The 17,250-nt window shown below is 36.5% G+C and overlaps 1 protein-coding gene across 10 annotated transcripts in view; it reads right to left on the reverse strand.

Annotated features, from left to right (window-relative positions):
- NPAS3 (neuronal PAS domain protein 3) overlaps nucleotides 1-17,250 on the reverse strand; it is a gene marked incomplete at its 5' end in the record, with an annotated part of 615,861 nt that overhangs the window by 275,417 nt on the left and 323,194 nt on the right. The window lies entirely within an intron of this gene.

Genomic DNA, 17,250 nt, shown 5'->3' on the forward strand with positions numbered 1-17,250 from the left:
AAAATCACATATGAGCCAGTAATGTGGCAAACTAAGAAGGCTCAGAGAGGCAGGAAAACTCCGTACAGGAACTACCTCAAACTATTTTTCAGTCCTGCAAATGTCAGCTTACTTTCTGATTAAGCCAAGGTCTATATAAACGGAGGCAGTGACTGAAGTCCAAGCTCAAAAAAGTACTAAGCATAAATTCAGAGACCTATGGTAAATTGCATACCTTGCTGCAAAACAGAACTAGCAAAGCTATGGGCAATTGAGCTTTGTGAATGACATCCTGCTGAGGACATGTGAAGTCTCATTCTGATATGATGAAACCTTCCAAGCACTAAAGGTGCATGACTGAACAGGCACATAACACTTTCTCTCCATCTTTTTCACTTTTTAGAGCAGATCTATATCCAAACCTGAAATGTAACAGAAACAAGTATATATGAACTGAAATGCCATCAATCACAAAATTCACAGGCAACAGAAAACAAAATAAAAACTACCCTCAGCCCTGTGGAAGAACTACAGGACATCTCATCCTGAAAGTTCTCATTTTGGGCATTGAAAACATTCACGTGGTGAGTTTTTTCACCAGTTACAACAGCTATACAAAATGGTACAAGATCTTACAGACTGCAAATCTGAGACAATGATTTCATGAAGAAAAATATGAGATTTAGCTACTGGTTTGGTGGGATTGCTTTTAGAACAGATAAACATAGAGGTCATTTTGAATGAGAAAAGAGATTAAAGATTAAATATAGTACCAACAGTAACAAGTACACTTCGACCTCAGCTTATAATGATATATTGGGAGCCATTACCAAATAAATCCTCCAGACCTATTTCAGAGAACAGAGTAGGATTATTATTCAGTCCCATTTTTTGAGACTCTAGGTATCCCTTTTATTTACATAATGTCTATGTGCAATAGGGTGCTCAAATAAACTCATCTAAGTACACAGAGAAGGAATGCTGTCCCACAGTAGTCTAAGAACATCACGTTATTGATAACTCAGAGACAACTGTCAGTGTAGCATTTGATGAAGAGACAGCCTGATCCAAGAAATTTACAGAAGTGAAGGTAATGATTTCTGTGTGTGTAAACTCTCTCTGTGCATAGTGTCACTGAGTTGTAAGTGAAGTAACATAAAAGGGGAGAATCAGAACCCTTTGTGAAATGCTTCAAGCAAACATTGAAGTATCAGGAATTTGAGCTGACTTGAGAGTCATGTAAATAGTGTCAGCTTATAAAAACAAGGTGATTCCCTGGATAGGAGAATACCCACACAGCGTCAAAGCTCCCATGCGTATGTAAACACTCTGTGTAAATATTTGGTTGAAGGTTTCGCTATAGTGAGCTTTTGCTGTCCCAGAGTGTGGGCGTTGTCTAGAAACCTGAGATCTGGAATGACATGATCTCATCTCCCATTACTTAGATAACTGCATTTGATGCATGCCTCGGGGAAATTGAAATGATCTTGGCAGGGGATAAAACAGAGGATTCAAATGTGCTCTTTAACTGATGATCTGGACTTTGAGAATGAAGTCCCATATGATTTCAAATAGACTTCTAAATATCAGAGAGGAGTTGACAGAAATAAAAGAGTTCAAGGAACCACAGATGCAGTTAGTGTCAGGCTATTTAAGTTTGTTTTTAGGACGTTTACCAGTGAATTCTATTTGCCTGCAATTTAGATGCTTCTGCAGATGAGGGCATGGAATTGTGTCATTTCACTAGAGTTACAAACCATTAAAAGGAACAGAGAGAGCAATTTGGATATTCTTTCTGGAGCATTTCACATGCATTCCACAGGCCAAAGGTAAGGCACAGCTCATAAAACTGTACAGCACATGGTGTGCTTATCAAGGAGGATACATTTTGGAGACTACTTTCATTGCTTCTGGTTTGCCAGAGCATACAAGCACGTCTCTCATATATAATGAAATGAGTTGTATTTTTAGAAAATTGTCTAATCGTCCTGATTTTGTTCTTTAAGGTGAGACTGTTAAAGGAGCACAGGGTGGCCTTTCGGTCAGACAATATAAGCAGTGTGCAGCAATTAACAGGCAGACAGCAGAATCAGGAGCAGTGATTAAATTATAAAGAGTTTTTGTCCTAAGGTGTTTGATCCTCAATATATCTTTCAGGACTAGGCACGTGCCTAGGATTTGTAATCAAATGGTTGATGGTCACACTCACTCACTTTCAGTGTTCTCGCTTCAGTATTTGGGCTTCTGAAGACAGTAACCAATGCTGCCAGCAATATGGGATCATCAGTTATTAAAACCAATTTAACAAACTTGGGGCCAGAAACAAAAATGGTTCAACACACAAAAAATGGCTGGTCTCAGTGCAAAACACCGTTTTGTTTCCATGACTACTTCCAGAAGCTGTTTTAGCCTTTGCCATTAGCTCCAAAAGCAGAAGGGCGTGGAGTTCCACTCAAAGACTACCAGAATAAGCACCCACTCAACCTAAGGCCTAGATTTTGTTAGGATTTGAAAATACACTTCAGAAAAGTGGTTGAAATTTGAAGTTTGACTGGGTAAGCTACTCCAAATATGGTAGGTAATACAAGAGCTGTCTTTATTACCTTAACAATAAATCTAAAAACATGATTTAATATGCTCTTGTGTACATTTGAAACCTGGAATGTCAGTATGCCCTAACTACGGCTACGTTTCTGCTGACAGTCTCTGTAGTAACGAGCTAATTAGAAAGAGCAGAGTAGTATTCTCATACCCTTATCCATACTACATATCATTTTTGCAATGGCAACATAAGGATGGCCATGAGCACCGTACAAAAGTTCTAGAAGGTCTTTGGTAACTACTGTTTCAGGAGAGCATTTATGACGCATCCCAGGGCACATACATTGTGTCTCATTGGACGATAGCCATTAGTGAGTAAAAGCATTAAAAGCATCATCAGAACAAACGACATTTAATTTCCAGAAATTCAGATATGACCATGGTTCTGTGAGTCAATATTACCACAAAAGCTCTTATTTATTCCTGCTGTTTCAGTAGTTCAAGTGTGATTACCAAAAACATGAAACACTGACAAAAAGATGAATAAGAGCATGACAAAATACAAGCACTTGTTCTGGTTTGGACAGCTATAAACATGGGTTTGTGGCCAATGTATACCAAACACATTTCTCATAGAAAGGAGCTGGAATGCATTTCTTCACAGGTTGTGTGTTTCTTGCTCTAACTTGGATTTACTCGCTTGTGGTTCTGGCAGCCACTACTGAATGAACACTAGGCAACTCTTCTTCATCAGCTGAATTGCTTTCCCACCAGAATGCACATAGATGTTCAGTATCGGCCACTGTTTGTCAGGACTAGTGGATGTATCTTTTAGTATGCTGAAAATAATTGCAGATACTCAATAGAATGCAAGCATATTGCTGACCCAAACTTCCTGAATTAAATGTTATAGAAAAACTAAAACTGTAGTTGATTGCAATTACATTTGGAAGCATAGATGTCTTCTTGGGGCAGGCAGGAAACACTGAGAGCATTGTTGTTTTTGTTTTTTCCCATCTCATCTCTATGGGCACATGGAAGTGAGGTGAGTTTCTACATATTTCATTTTCTACCACTGAGCTGGGAAAAGTGATCGCCAAGTGACATTTAGAGCTGGAACCAAGTGAACTATGACTCAACCCTTCCTGATTTCAGATTGAGCTGATTTCCAATCAGCCTCTGAAGACCAGGCTACAGCAAACGCAGGAAGGAGCTATGGTTTGAGAGAATTAAATATAGTCTGGTATTGATTTAAAGAGAGAAGGATGGAATGCAACTGCAAGAAAAGGCCGGGGGGGGGTGGTGGTGTTGAGGGTGTTGGTTGAATGCTGATTTTCATATGGACCATAAGAAACTGAGACTCTAAAGGGGCTCAAAAAAAAAAAAAAACAAATCTAAACAAAAAACAACCAAACAAAAAATAACACATCTGGGCAACTGTGCTGCCCTGTGTCTACAGCTATGGTGTAACTGAGCTAACCTGTATCTTAACTACAGTCACCTTCAGTTTTGGTTGTTCTTCCTTACAAAGGATGGATCACACTAGCATTGTTAAGGGATAGATTTAGTTTGTTTCCTTCTCTCCTGTATGCAGTGAGAGTCACTAGACTCCACAAAAGAATTAAAAAATATTATTTAAGTGAGAAAGTCAAGTCCCCAAAAGATAACAAGTGCCAGAATTAAGGTCACCTGGGCAAAATTGACGTACACACCACCACCCCCATGCATAATTGTAGTAACGCAAATTTTAATTACAGCACAATATATTTTTTCACAGCAGCCCCCTGCCTCACTTGAAGCCCAAGATAAATACTGCTTAGGGAAGGAGACAGCTCTTCAATATTTCTATCCTTAACATGCTATTACTGGCCCCTGTTTTATTTACTGCACACCATCAAAAGCCTGCAGTGAATGCAGAATTGTTTATTTCCTCATGGTGTTTCTAGAGTGCTCATCACCACAGAATCTTCATGCCTCGTAAACATTAATAAATTCATCTCCACTAAGAGATGAGAGTGTTATTATCTCCATTTTACAGGTGGGGAAATCAAGACAAAGAGACTTCCCAGAGGTCAGAAAGTTAATAGGTAGCACAGCCTGCAGTAGAACACAGAACTGTATTACTTCTAAAGAGTCTGGTCTAAAGTGTTGAGTGCAGTGTCCAACTCCTAGCACTTCCTAGCATGAACTCTCACATATTGCAGCTGTGTATACTCTGATCTTTTCCATACCTGCCTCTATGACCTTGAACTGATGTCAAGGAATTGAGGAATGCACAATTAGTGGCCTCCTGCCAACATTTCAGTTTAAATAACTGAGCATTGTATAAAAAATCTGGCAGAAACAGGGATCAAACTAAGTTCTCAGGTGTGATATGAACTTTTGTTATTCATGAGACCAATCTTGTCCTTCCTGAAACTCCATCTTTTTTTTTTTCCCTTTATGTAATTCCATTACTAGAGAAAATAAAAATAATTAAAAAAAATCCCCCTAAATGCATTATCTTCTACACAGCAGTGAGTTCTCTTCAGGACCTTGTCTTTTGTGTATATTGAATAATGCAGACAAAACAGTATGTGATCATATGGTTGAAGACTTTATCATAAAACATAGAAGAGGAACAAATTAAGGATGTACAGAAAACCATAAATCCAATATTGCTTCAGCTTCTAGTAATTAACTTTCTTACTATTCTTTTACTGGAGATTTTATTATTATTTTTTGTAGCTTTTATGGCTGCTGACCTTTTTCTTGGTAGGGAAAACGTTAATCAAGTTCAACTGCATGCAATACTATACAAGTCAAACTTGTATATTCAGCCTTGAAAGGCTGAAATTCTGACACCTGAACACAGGAGCATATCTTATGCTAAAGGATTAACTACTTTGCTGACAACAAGAGGGAAGAGGAAGGTGGTTTACCAAGGCCACGAGTAGGGAACCTGTTGGCTACAGCCTACTTCTACTTGCACTTCTTTTTGTCTGTCTGTTGTCAGGGTTCCCAGTGTAGTATGTCTAGTTGCTGCAGTTGCTCTAATAGTGTTACAGCCTTAGACTTTGATTAGAATTAGAGATGATAAATATTTTGAATTGTTGTGGAGCAGAACAATGACAAAAACTTGATGAAATTTGGGGACTTTCCTCTACCACATCTACTCATATCTGTCCAGTCAGTATTTTGACAGCTTCCCACATCATTGCCAGCAGTGCAGGCAACACATGACCATTTTTTCCCTCCAAAACTATATGTTTCGGACAAAGAAAATGGATTTTTTTTCCAGTAGAAAAAAAAAAAAAAGACACTTCTGCAGCCATGGGGTTTTAGCCGTGCAGAGTGTTCAAGCCCTCTTGCAAACAATGCAAGCGTTAAGAGTTCTGAAAAAACAACAAATAAATCAGAAGCAAGTCTCACAATGAAAAGTATTAGGCCTTGTAAGCATAGGCAGCAGTAGGTATTTAAAAGCAGGTTTTAAAAGTAATTGAGTCTGGCTCTGTCTTGGAAGTGCTGCTCCCATTGCTTCCTTTAAAAAATTCAGTGTAAAATGGTATGACCAGACTGGATGCCATAGTACGCACATGATGGCAGCAAGCCATTATGGGGATTACCTAATATCACCTAGGGATTAACTATTTATTACCACACAGCTGAACTGAAATACCCTTACCATTCTGAGAAAGCAGTATTACAAAGGACCCAGAAAGGACCTACAAAAATCAGGAACAAATCATTTCATGGATAGTATTCACATTTTCAGAAGCTCTAGTCTGTAAAACTGTCTTGTCTAAAATCTATCACGGAAAAAAAGTTACTCTTAGAGGGAAAACCTGAGATGAAGTCACCTTTCCTCAGGTGAATATTATTTTGGGTGGTTCACTGAAATGAATATGATTACCATTATACATTACATTATACAACATAAACGAAGCTGCAGTGTCATTATTTCTCCTGTCTGTATAATGGTTAATGAAACTGGGGACAAGGAGTATGTGGCAGGATGCAAACATCAAAGGTCCCATTCTCACAGATTCAAAGGACAAGCCCAGCAGCTTATTAGTTAAACAGAAGAAAACAAACAAAAAACTGGGACCAAGCAGATCATGTGGATTCTACCCTAATATTAAAAAGCAACAGTTATAGAATCACAGAATGGCTTTAACATCCTTTTCTTTTCCAGGTATGACATGCAGAGCTGCACTTGCAGATAACATGAACAAAGATAAAAATAGTGTCAGTGTCCATTTACAATCATATAATTCTAAGGTGTTGTTTAACAAAGAAAGTGAATACAAAACATGTAGAAGTTTAAAAAAAAAAAAAAGAGAGAGAGAGAAAGAAGAAAGGAAAAAAAAAAAAAAAAGGGCCAAACCTACAGGCAAACTATGTAGCTTTATGCAAGCTGCATGACTGACATAAGCTATTTACCATTTTATCAGTGATTGAATAATAGAAGCAGGTGTTCCTACTGGTCTAGGCGGAATACTCTCTCTAAACATTTTGTAAATCTATCACTCTTGTATCAGTGATGCATTGTGTTGCTGTATTTTCCAGGGCCTAAGTTATGAAATAAATTCACAATACAGCAGCTTAGAATCAACCAGCAATGCTTATATCTCAGGTACTGTAAGCTATTAATTCTTCATTTAGGGAAAATGAATTCAGTTCCTCCAAAGAGATAGTGTGGCTTCCTTTAAATTTTTTAAAGTACAGTGCCTAGCACACTGTCTGTATGTAAACCCGGAAGAGAGATAAAACTTTTAACAATTACTATTTTCTCATGGACTTCAAGAAGAAGAAAAAATAATAACATCATTCAAAACTGACTATGTTATAAAACACTGCAGCTTTCAGACACGGTATTGAATTCTGCTGAAAAATTAAGAATATTTAGAAATATTTCTAGCATATGCTTGCCTTTTTTTCTCATTGCATTAAAAAAGAACTGTGGACATAAAGCATTTATCTAATATATGCTGAAATATTATTTATGCCTATTCTTTTGACGCATTTAAAACCAAGCAGCAAAGACTGTAATGACATACATACACAAGCACTTTCAGCTTCATAAAGTTTCAGATCTCTCGTTATATCCATATTAATGCTCTTTTTTTTTTTAAGATAAAAGAAGATCTTATTTTCTTTTCACTCACCATTCCTTTCCATACAAAAGGCTACTTTCTTAAAAAGCTACAGTTCATAGTAAAGTACCTTATAAACAAACAGTAAAGTTGAAAGTGTGGCTAAACTTGGATATTCTCTCAGCTAAACTACAGATCATTTAGTCCAGATTTGGAAATGAGCGATTCCTCTTTAGACAAAAAGAGGAAAAACTATGCCCACTTCTCCACTTAACTCTCTGCTACCCATCTTCTAGACTGACCGCCTTTAGCTGAGAGCGAGGTAGTGATGATTTTCTGCAACTATTTTCAGCTGTCTTCTTTAAAGATCTCTTCTTATATCCCCCTCTCCATCTGCATGGAGTCCCCTGAAGCAGGAGTACTGCTTTAGAGTTGCCATGGGGTCTAGGAAGCAAGGGCAAAGGTTGGAAAAGATGACTAGAGAGAGAGACACACACAAAGAGATATTGGTGTTCAAGTCTTGGTGGTCTGAGTTTTCACCCAAGCAAGTATTGAATGGAAGATGAAAGTTCCCTCTTAGTATTTACTGAGGCTGACAGGCCCCTTCCAAATACATGACTAGTACTTGCGTGTGGTCTTTTTGCAGAACTGTGTAGATTTCAAAGATCTCAGCAACACACATCCCAGCTACATACATCCCAAACTGGAGAAAATCTTCCTCTTTCCAAGCGGAATGCAGATCTATTTCTGGGTACCATAGGCACAGCAGCCAAACATGTTTCGAAGCAGAAGCACAACTGAACCTTCATAGGATTTGTATCATAGAGAAGAACTAATCATAGATTCCAAGTCAGAAATGAATTATTATTCAAACTAATTCCATAGTAACATGGAGATATCTAAAACTTGTCTCTAGCTTGATGATACAACCCAAACAATCTTCTGTAGCACTGTGCAGTGAAATACTGATCTCATATAGCATTTTTTTGAGGAGGCACCAACCCAGAAATTCTCCTAAGTGCTGGTAATGGAAAAAGGAACTGAAAATGCAGAATGTGGAACTGGAGCATATCTGGTGCTGGTAGAAAAATCTTTTGTCACTTTGTGGAACAGACCTCAACAGACCAAATCATGGTGAAAATGATAGGAGGTTAGAAGCAGCATATTTGCTGGTACAATGCAGATCCAGACTCAAGTTCCAGCTGCTGTAAACATTTAAAATACTGAGATCCAACCTAGAGCAATCATCAGTTTGTGCTCTCACCAGGAGTAAGGAAAATACAGATTTAGTTCAGTGTTTTTGAACTATGCTGAACACAGATTTGAATTGTGGATTCTGGGGTGAGCAGGCCAACTGTGGGATGGAGCATTCCCCGTTTCTCAACAGAATTTTCATCCTTAGCCTGATAATTATTACCCAGTAAAATATTGTCTTCTGGAAGCTAGTGTGCATTCGTGAGACATTGCTATGTAACCAGTTTTCCTGGGGAATATTTTATATTAAAATAAATAAATAAAAGTACAACGAAATCTAGCTGCAGATTCTTAACCAAGCACATATAGGTACGAACACCAATGCACAGAAAGTGCAGCCTTTTTCAGAACATCTTCTGTCACAATGGTCAGAGTGTGAATTAACTTGTGGATGCATGAAAAGCCATGGAGGGTTAGTAAACACCTTTTAAACTCCCAGATCATGTTACCGTGTTGCCAACTACTTCACGGTCCCTGGAGGATAGCTTAAAGTTTTACGAACATTCAAAACAAATTTCTGTTAGATTAAGTGAACCACCTGTTACAGACGTCTTTTTAATAACTCTCTTGGAGTGTACTAGAGGTGACTCAATTAAATTAGCTTGAAATGTGTGGTTATTCTTGTCCAATAAAACACTGTATTGAGAGTCCTTTGTGTTCATAACCAACCTTGGTAATAATCCATTTCCAGTTGCAAGTCAAGACAGCACTGGCCCTTAATGTTCTAATAAATAAATAGTTTAACAATTGGGAGCTAATTGTCACAGTGGGACAGCTTGGGAGGCTTGTAATCAGGCCTGTATTGTCACAATTCATTTTCATATTGTAGCAAAATAATAACCTCAGGAGCCCTTTTGAATTAAAAGAAATCTCACTTTATACTCATAGATGCGCAGACTATGTACTTTAAATCAGATGCAGCAATTTTAGACCAGCTTAATCTCCTCAAAATCAACAGCAAACATTTTCTTGCTACATCTAGGAATGACACTTCAGCAATAAAATCCCATTTCCAAAAAATGGATGGGATTCATTCAGTAGCAAATTACTTGTAATATTTTACAGATTTACTCCACTACACCTTTACTACAAATCTTACAAAATCAGCACTTATTTAAACCACAGGCGTGTTTATAGACAAGTAGATATTATAAATTATAGCTAGGATCCGATTGGTAAAACAAACTTACTTGCAAAGAGATATCTCTTCAGGAGTATGCTAATAAATCCAAACCTAACTTTCATTGTATTTAAATTCAGGGTACAACAGTGCTTGAGATTTTAAAAAATAAATCACATTGCAACTTTTCATTCAGTCTCTTCTTTTGCATACTCTTTTTTTTTTTCCCCTGAATTTAGTAGTATTCTATGATTAGTTGAAAATAAGATTTTAATAAATATAACTATAAACTTTTTCAAACAATCCATTTAAACTCAGTTAAAAGGAGACCCTTCTACACAAGAGCTTAAAAATGTAACTACTTAAAGGAATATGTTTCACCTCAAGACTTCAGAATACGAGAACTGCAAGAACACCACAAAACCTAAGACACTTCTATTGTTGTTCATAATTGTCTATATAAATCCATTTGCCTGTTTGTTGTGACAAACAGTACTTGGTTCAGAAAAGGCCTGGACTACCGCAGTAGGGTTATCAGGCACTGGAACTCAGTTGCATTATTAGAGACACATGAAAAGCTTGAAAAACATCTGCCCCAGCTGAATAAAGAAGTATTTAGTCTCTTCTACAGACATTGACTTTCCTTGTCCTTTTATTTTTTATTTTTTTCCAAATGAAATTAAGTCAGAAAATAAAAGTGATCAGATATTCACCGGCTTCCTTTCAGGGAAGAAATGATATGCCCACTGAAAACAAAATTAGAATTGCTACTAAATTGATTTGTGGATGCAAGTTTTACCCTTTCCAATTCATTCTGGATACAACATTTGAGTATGATTTTCTATGATCTATTTTGCTCCACCTATGACAGAATGTCTAAATTATTTCATCTGCACCAAATCAAGATTATTATGGAAAATCCTAGTCATTAAACCAGGCCTGCTAAAATTTCACATTAAATTTCAAAAAAGGAGGAAGAAATTTTGTTAACTACTTTTTCAGAGATCACGTTTAGTTGCTTCTCTTACTGTATTTAACTGAGTAAATTCATCCATGCCATTAAGGACATGTACTTAAGAACTAGCTGGAATCTCCTAATTACCAAAATAAAAATGACTAGACTCAAAAGCACTTATTCTGTGTTTATTTGGTGTTTCTTATTAAGACAAATATGTAAAACCTGAGTGTTTAGTTTGCAAAAGTTTGGCAATTACTATTCGCAGTAATTTTAAAATTAAAAATAGAGTACTGATTAAAGCAAAATATCTCAATATGATTTTAACCCCTTCTTCCATCAAAAACAAACCAAAACAAATCTAATCCCAAATCTCAAAACAAACAATAACATTTGTTATTATCCCAGAAGTTTCTAAGTAATGAAAAAAAATTCTCATGACAACTGCCCTTCATTCACCTGATCTCTTGACCCAGGTTTCAAGGTGGTTGTTGGTTCAGAACCTTGCGTGTTTCTGCCTGGGCTTTCTGCATATTAAATATTCTAGGTTTTTTGGTTTTGTTTTTTTTTCCCCAATGGTTCCTAAGAAAAGAACCATTCTACAAGGAAAAAAATGTCTCAAAGACTAACTACAGAGGAAATGAGACAGTGAAAAGTCAGAATACGTCATTAATCAGGGTAACATTATAAGATTTTCAATCAATAAGCATAATCAAAACAGTATTTGGACACCAGCATGCAGTCTGTAATGGACATTTTCCTAAAGAGGATTTGCAGCCTTGAAGTAGAAACAACAGGGAGACAGGATTTTATTTTTATAAGATTTTAGTTCTGATTTGTACTATTAAGTTTTGTTAAAGACGATACATTTACTTTTGTGCCTAGATTGTGTGAAGTAAACAATCACATTCAATAGTCATGTTCTAGAGAAAAAATATATAGTATGCCCCTTTGGTGAAACAGTTTTAAAATTCTAATAGAATTTCAAGGTTATTATCTATTTCAGATCAACACTGGAGGTCAGAGTTCACAGCAGCCAGAATTTACAAACCTCCAATGGGTTTTGATTGACAGCAATCAGCATCTCTTCAGCATCACTGAGGGAACAAAGTACAGGTCAAGACAGCAGGCGATTTCATCTGTCATTTTTAATTATCTAAATGATATTCACAGACAAAACCTTTCCCATCCATCAGGGCATCGCATTACCATAGACAATGTTTGTTTAAAGAAGAGGCCATAAAATCAAACAATTATGAATGCAGACAAGCCTTGCTATTGACTGCATAAATAATCAAGTGAGATTTCCAAAACTCTCTGCTAATGAATTGGTAGATTGCTGGCAGGAAGTGGCAAGTAATAATACAGACAACAATCTAATGTTCTTATTGACTTTTACTAAAGCTTGGCTACAGTAGCAAGGATCCAAAAATGACGTCAAGTAAGGTTTCCATAGGAGCAGTATTGATATCAGTACACTGCTAAAATACAAGTAGTTAACTCCTGACCTTATAGTAGGACCAGCAATCCCATGAGAGAGCTGAAACACTAGCAGAACAATACATCATGAGCTGAGCCAACAGCCTCAGGGCTCCAACAATGTTACTGCACAGGCAAGGTCCCTTCTTCTGCCATGTATAAATCTAATCCACAATAATTCAACTACAATCCCCCAAATTAACTTTATTTGACTCTGTTATATGAGTAAATAAACATTTTTGTAAGCTGAGATTGAAGAGTATACATGTTATGAAAAGTACTGTGTGCAGAATACAGTCTGTTGGAATGAAGCAAACTCAGCTTTCTTATTCTGATGTTGCCAACATGTTAAGTCACAAATAGTTTAAAGGCTATAACCATAGATAACATAAATCATCATAAGCCTGTTGTTCCATTTACACTATCATGACGATATCTCATTAACTATAATCATAGGTAACTCATTGGCCCAAATGTTAAAGTATTGCTTTTTTTTTTTTTTTTTTTTCCCTCAATCAGAAGCAGCAGAAAATGATCTTTTCTGGTCAAGCCCGACATGGTGAAACTCTCTGTTCAGTGGGGCAAAGCTTAAGATGTTTTTTCTCCCACTGGGAAATATCAGAGAAGGATCTCCTCTGGGTAAAGGATAAAAGGAATTAAGGTCAACACAGGATACACTGTGAAGACAACAGCCAGGTAAGGGTACAAGATATAAAACAACAGTGAGAGTTTTTTGCAAAGCCCATGAGAGGATGGTTATGAGAGAGTGTAGAAATGTTTCCCTTCATCATCACAACTAGACAAGACTACTGTCAGCATGTAATTCTGGTTTCTTTCGCCTGAAAGCATATCACTAATGCTGGTTTGGTGAACAGTATGGAGCAAAAAGCTGTATTGTGCTTCAGAATCTCAGTAGCTTATCGTACCATACAAAACAAAACAATGTATGTTTGCAAAATCTTTAACTATCAGATGTGGTCCTGGAACCGTCCTTCGTGTCCACTGTGCCTGAACGAGTCCAGACTAGTTCACTGATGGTCTTGTATTGAGTCAATCACATTTTTCAAATCTTTATAACCTCTTAATGACTTTTCACAGATGTTAAAGAAGGAAACTGGACTAATCTCAATGGGATTCCAAAAGCAAGGTTTTAAAAGGAAAACTAGAAAAAACTCACGATCCAGAAAGACAAGCATTATCATTATATTTGATTTTAGTTCACAGTTGAAAATATGATGTCTAGTTATTCCCAGATAACCCACCTCCTGGCCCCAAAAATTAGTGGAAAAGCTCTTCCCTTTCCTCTTCACACTCCCACTACTGATTTTAGTCATTCTCAAAGAGTACAACTGGTTTTCACCAACCTTGGCCATGAAGAATAAATAAATAGCACAGATTTTACCTTTCTGCTGCAATCTTTCCCTTGAAAAATTGGTAATGAATGCAAGGCATAATGTTTTTTGCAAAGTATTGCAAAATTCTCTCTATAAACCTACTCAGAATTTTTCTCAGTAGGTAATATGGTAATAAGACAACAAAAACATTGACTGCAGTAATGGCATATAGCTCCTGGAACTGAGTTTTTACTTCAAGTCTCACACAGGCTCAGTTTTGGAGCCTCAGGAATGCCTAGTCAGTATTTATTCTCATCAGCTTGCAAAGGTGACTGTGGTACCCCAAATTCAGCACAAATGGATGACTGGTGTCACATAATGTTTTTATGTCCATAGAAGTCAGTCTAGAACTGACTGGAGTCAAGGCACTGACAATTGAAATAAACAATACAGTTCAAAAGTACAAAAAAAAAAAAAAAGTCCTTAGTTTGAATGAACAGGTTAATTATTTCTCAGTTCAGATCCGGACAACTTGACCATGGCTGTGCATTTCAATGGAAGAGAGATGCATGTAATTCACACTTGTATTCAGGATTCTGGGTCTAAAGGAGGCCAATACAGCCACTAACTGCACTGAAATTGTTATAACTACTGATGTTCCTCCATAAGACACCTTTAGCAAACATTGCCACAATTGTACACACAGCAAGTTGGTAACTGCTTATTACAAAACAACCAATGATTATTCCCAAATCTGAAGATGTTTGGTCTATGCGTTTCACCTGAAGTTTATGATAATCTTTTATTTTGCAAGTTTAATACTATGATTTATTGAGATTTATCTTTCCTTATCCTTAGAAACTGCTTTTTTGCAACTAGCATAGTAAAAGAGGCTTCAAGATAACATGCACTGTATCATAATATACTTTTACTATATTTTGAGTCCTATGGATAAATATTTCAGGGTTGCTAGAAAGAGATTTCCTTTTTTTTCTTTCCTTTACTAAAGCAATTGTTTATACCATGGACAGTCTGAATTAAAATAATCCATCAATGCATCATAGTTTGGTTGCAGGCAGTAACACAGAGAAGAACTCCATGGCAACAAACCAACAGAACTATAGAAGTTTCATAGTTTCAACAGAAATAGGGAGTCTCAGTTAGATGTCTTTCTGGGAGAGGAAGCTGCCCAGATTTGTATGAAAAGTTACTTTTAGAAATGATGATCTGAAAGTTTTTTAGTGGGACACAAGACACTCTTGATTTAGAGATTTTGAAGTAGAGTGGTGATAGTTGGCCACAGAACTTACTACTGAAGCTCCACTGGAAGAAAACCAGTGTTGCAGTAAAGTTCTTACATCTTGACCAGACAGTCTAGGCAATATAGCCACAATTGTTAGCAATGAATAAATTATATTCCTTCTCCCCTTTATATTAGCAGACAAGATATTCTCAGTACACGAATGAGTTCCTAGGAAAATTCTACATTACAGGACACTGGATTTCATTCTTTTCAGAGTTACCTTTCTAAAAGGTAATGCTATATTCCAGCAAAGGACTTTAAACAAGTGATTACTGACTTAAAGTTAAGAATGTATTTCAGGCTTTTTCTAGTTTGGTGAACCAAGAAAGATGGGACCAGATAAAGTTCTGTGAGAAAGACAGTAACCAAGCATAAACATTTAAAACATCTTTCCAACAGCCCCATTATTTCCGTACCCCAGGTTGAAACAATTTCTGTTTCAAATCAGGAAAACCCCAGAAAAAAGATTATATCACTAAGGAAATCCAAACACTCCAAAAGAATTCTACTGTCATGGAAATTTTCTTCACTGATGTCTTCTAGATTTGCAAACTTATATGAAGAAAACAATTTGAGAATTTTGGTATCAGAAAGTTAAGCATGTGACAACCTCATTAGGTACTGATATTGCTTCTTTATCAGTAACAACAACAACAAAAGACAAATCAAAACCAAACAAAAACGAAACAGCTGATGGCAACAGGCAGGTATTTTTCAAATCAAACCAGCCCAGAAGCATTTACGTGGTATAATTAGAAAATCTCCTATCTCAGACCGACCAATGTTTGCATAAGGTAAGATTGTCACGTGACCAGAAGAAAAAATACGACATAAACAATAACTGCAAAAGAAAAAAAAGAGTTGGAACAACAAATAACTCTGTCCTTGAAAGCAGAAATCAGGGTAATATATGCTTGCACAAAATAAAACAAGGAAATCATCCTGAAATAAACGAATCTTAATGAACAATTTTGTTATATTGGCAGGGAGCTATTAATAATCTTGTTCTTAAAAAAGGTACTTCAAATGAAGGAGGAAATCTTTCCACCTGTAATGATGGCTTTTATACTCTTCTGAAAAAATCTTTGCAATAGCAGAATACTTTCAGTCATTTCCCTCAGCAGCTTGTGACATTCAGTCCTGGATACTATTTCTTCAGTTATTCTTATGATAACTTTTTTGTTTCTGCTTACGTGCTCCTACTAAGGGAATCATTTAAGCACATTTTAAGTTAAGCATATGACTGTAAAGTTGAATGGAAGCACAGAACACAATTCCAAACAAGTTTGTTTATCATAACTGATTAGCCAAACAGACAATGCATGCTCTCAAGGGTACAAAGTTTTCAGGTCTGGTTTATTAATAGTTATATAAATCAGGAGCATTCACTGGAGCAATAGGATTAAATGTTTTTGTTTGTTTGTTTGTTTTTTTAAAAAAGGGGAACCATAGGATTGAATTATTTGCATTTGTGAGGTCCACACAGTGTACAATGTTTCCTGCTTCTTTACAAAGCATCAGAAGTTAGAGAACCTAAAACTTGCACTTTGATGCTGTCATAAATTTCAGCTGGAGAAGGTAGCATCTGTATTGGGAGCAGTACCAGCTTACACACTCCTAACAAAATAGAGCTTATAAGAAACAAAATTGTGGTTGAGGAGTTCCATTTGTTTTGTATTTGAGAACTTTTCCATTTTGAATGGAGCATTTCTGGAATTTAAGCTTAACACTTAAACACATTTTCTTACATTCAGTTGGTTCCATATCCTGAAAACGTCTGGCTGAAAATGTGCTCTGAATTTCCTCCTTTCTACTCTTTTATATAACTGAAAACTGCTCTCAGAGTAAATATCCAGTTATGTTCATCTGAACAACTGAAATAAAATCTATTAAATTGATATTGCAGCCTTTGTAATCATTACGGCTTTTTGGTTTCAAAGAGAAATGCATCTGGGCTTGTTTCTCAGCTGAACTGACTTCTATTCAGCCAGTCTGTGCATTACAAGATGCTGGTCTTTGTACTGCATTGTAAAAACAGCAGTTATTTGTAGAAACTATGAGTATTCAATGTTTTCCACAGTACATTAATTTACCGTGCTAGGTGTTCTCATCCTTTATTTAGACTGAATTTTTAAAATGCCATTAACTACATACTGTGGCTCTTGTAGCATAAAGTTCATGGAGGAATTTGACTTAAGACGATTAGCTAG

This window comes from Anser anser (assembly GCF_964211835.1).
Source record: "Anser anser genome assembly, chromosome: 5".
NCBI classification, from domain to species: domain Eukaryota; kingdom Metazoa; phylum Chordata; class Aves; order Anseriformes; family Anatidae; genus Anser; species Anser anser.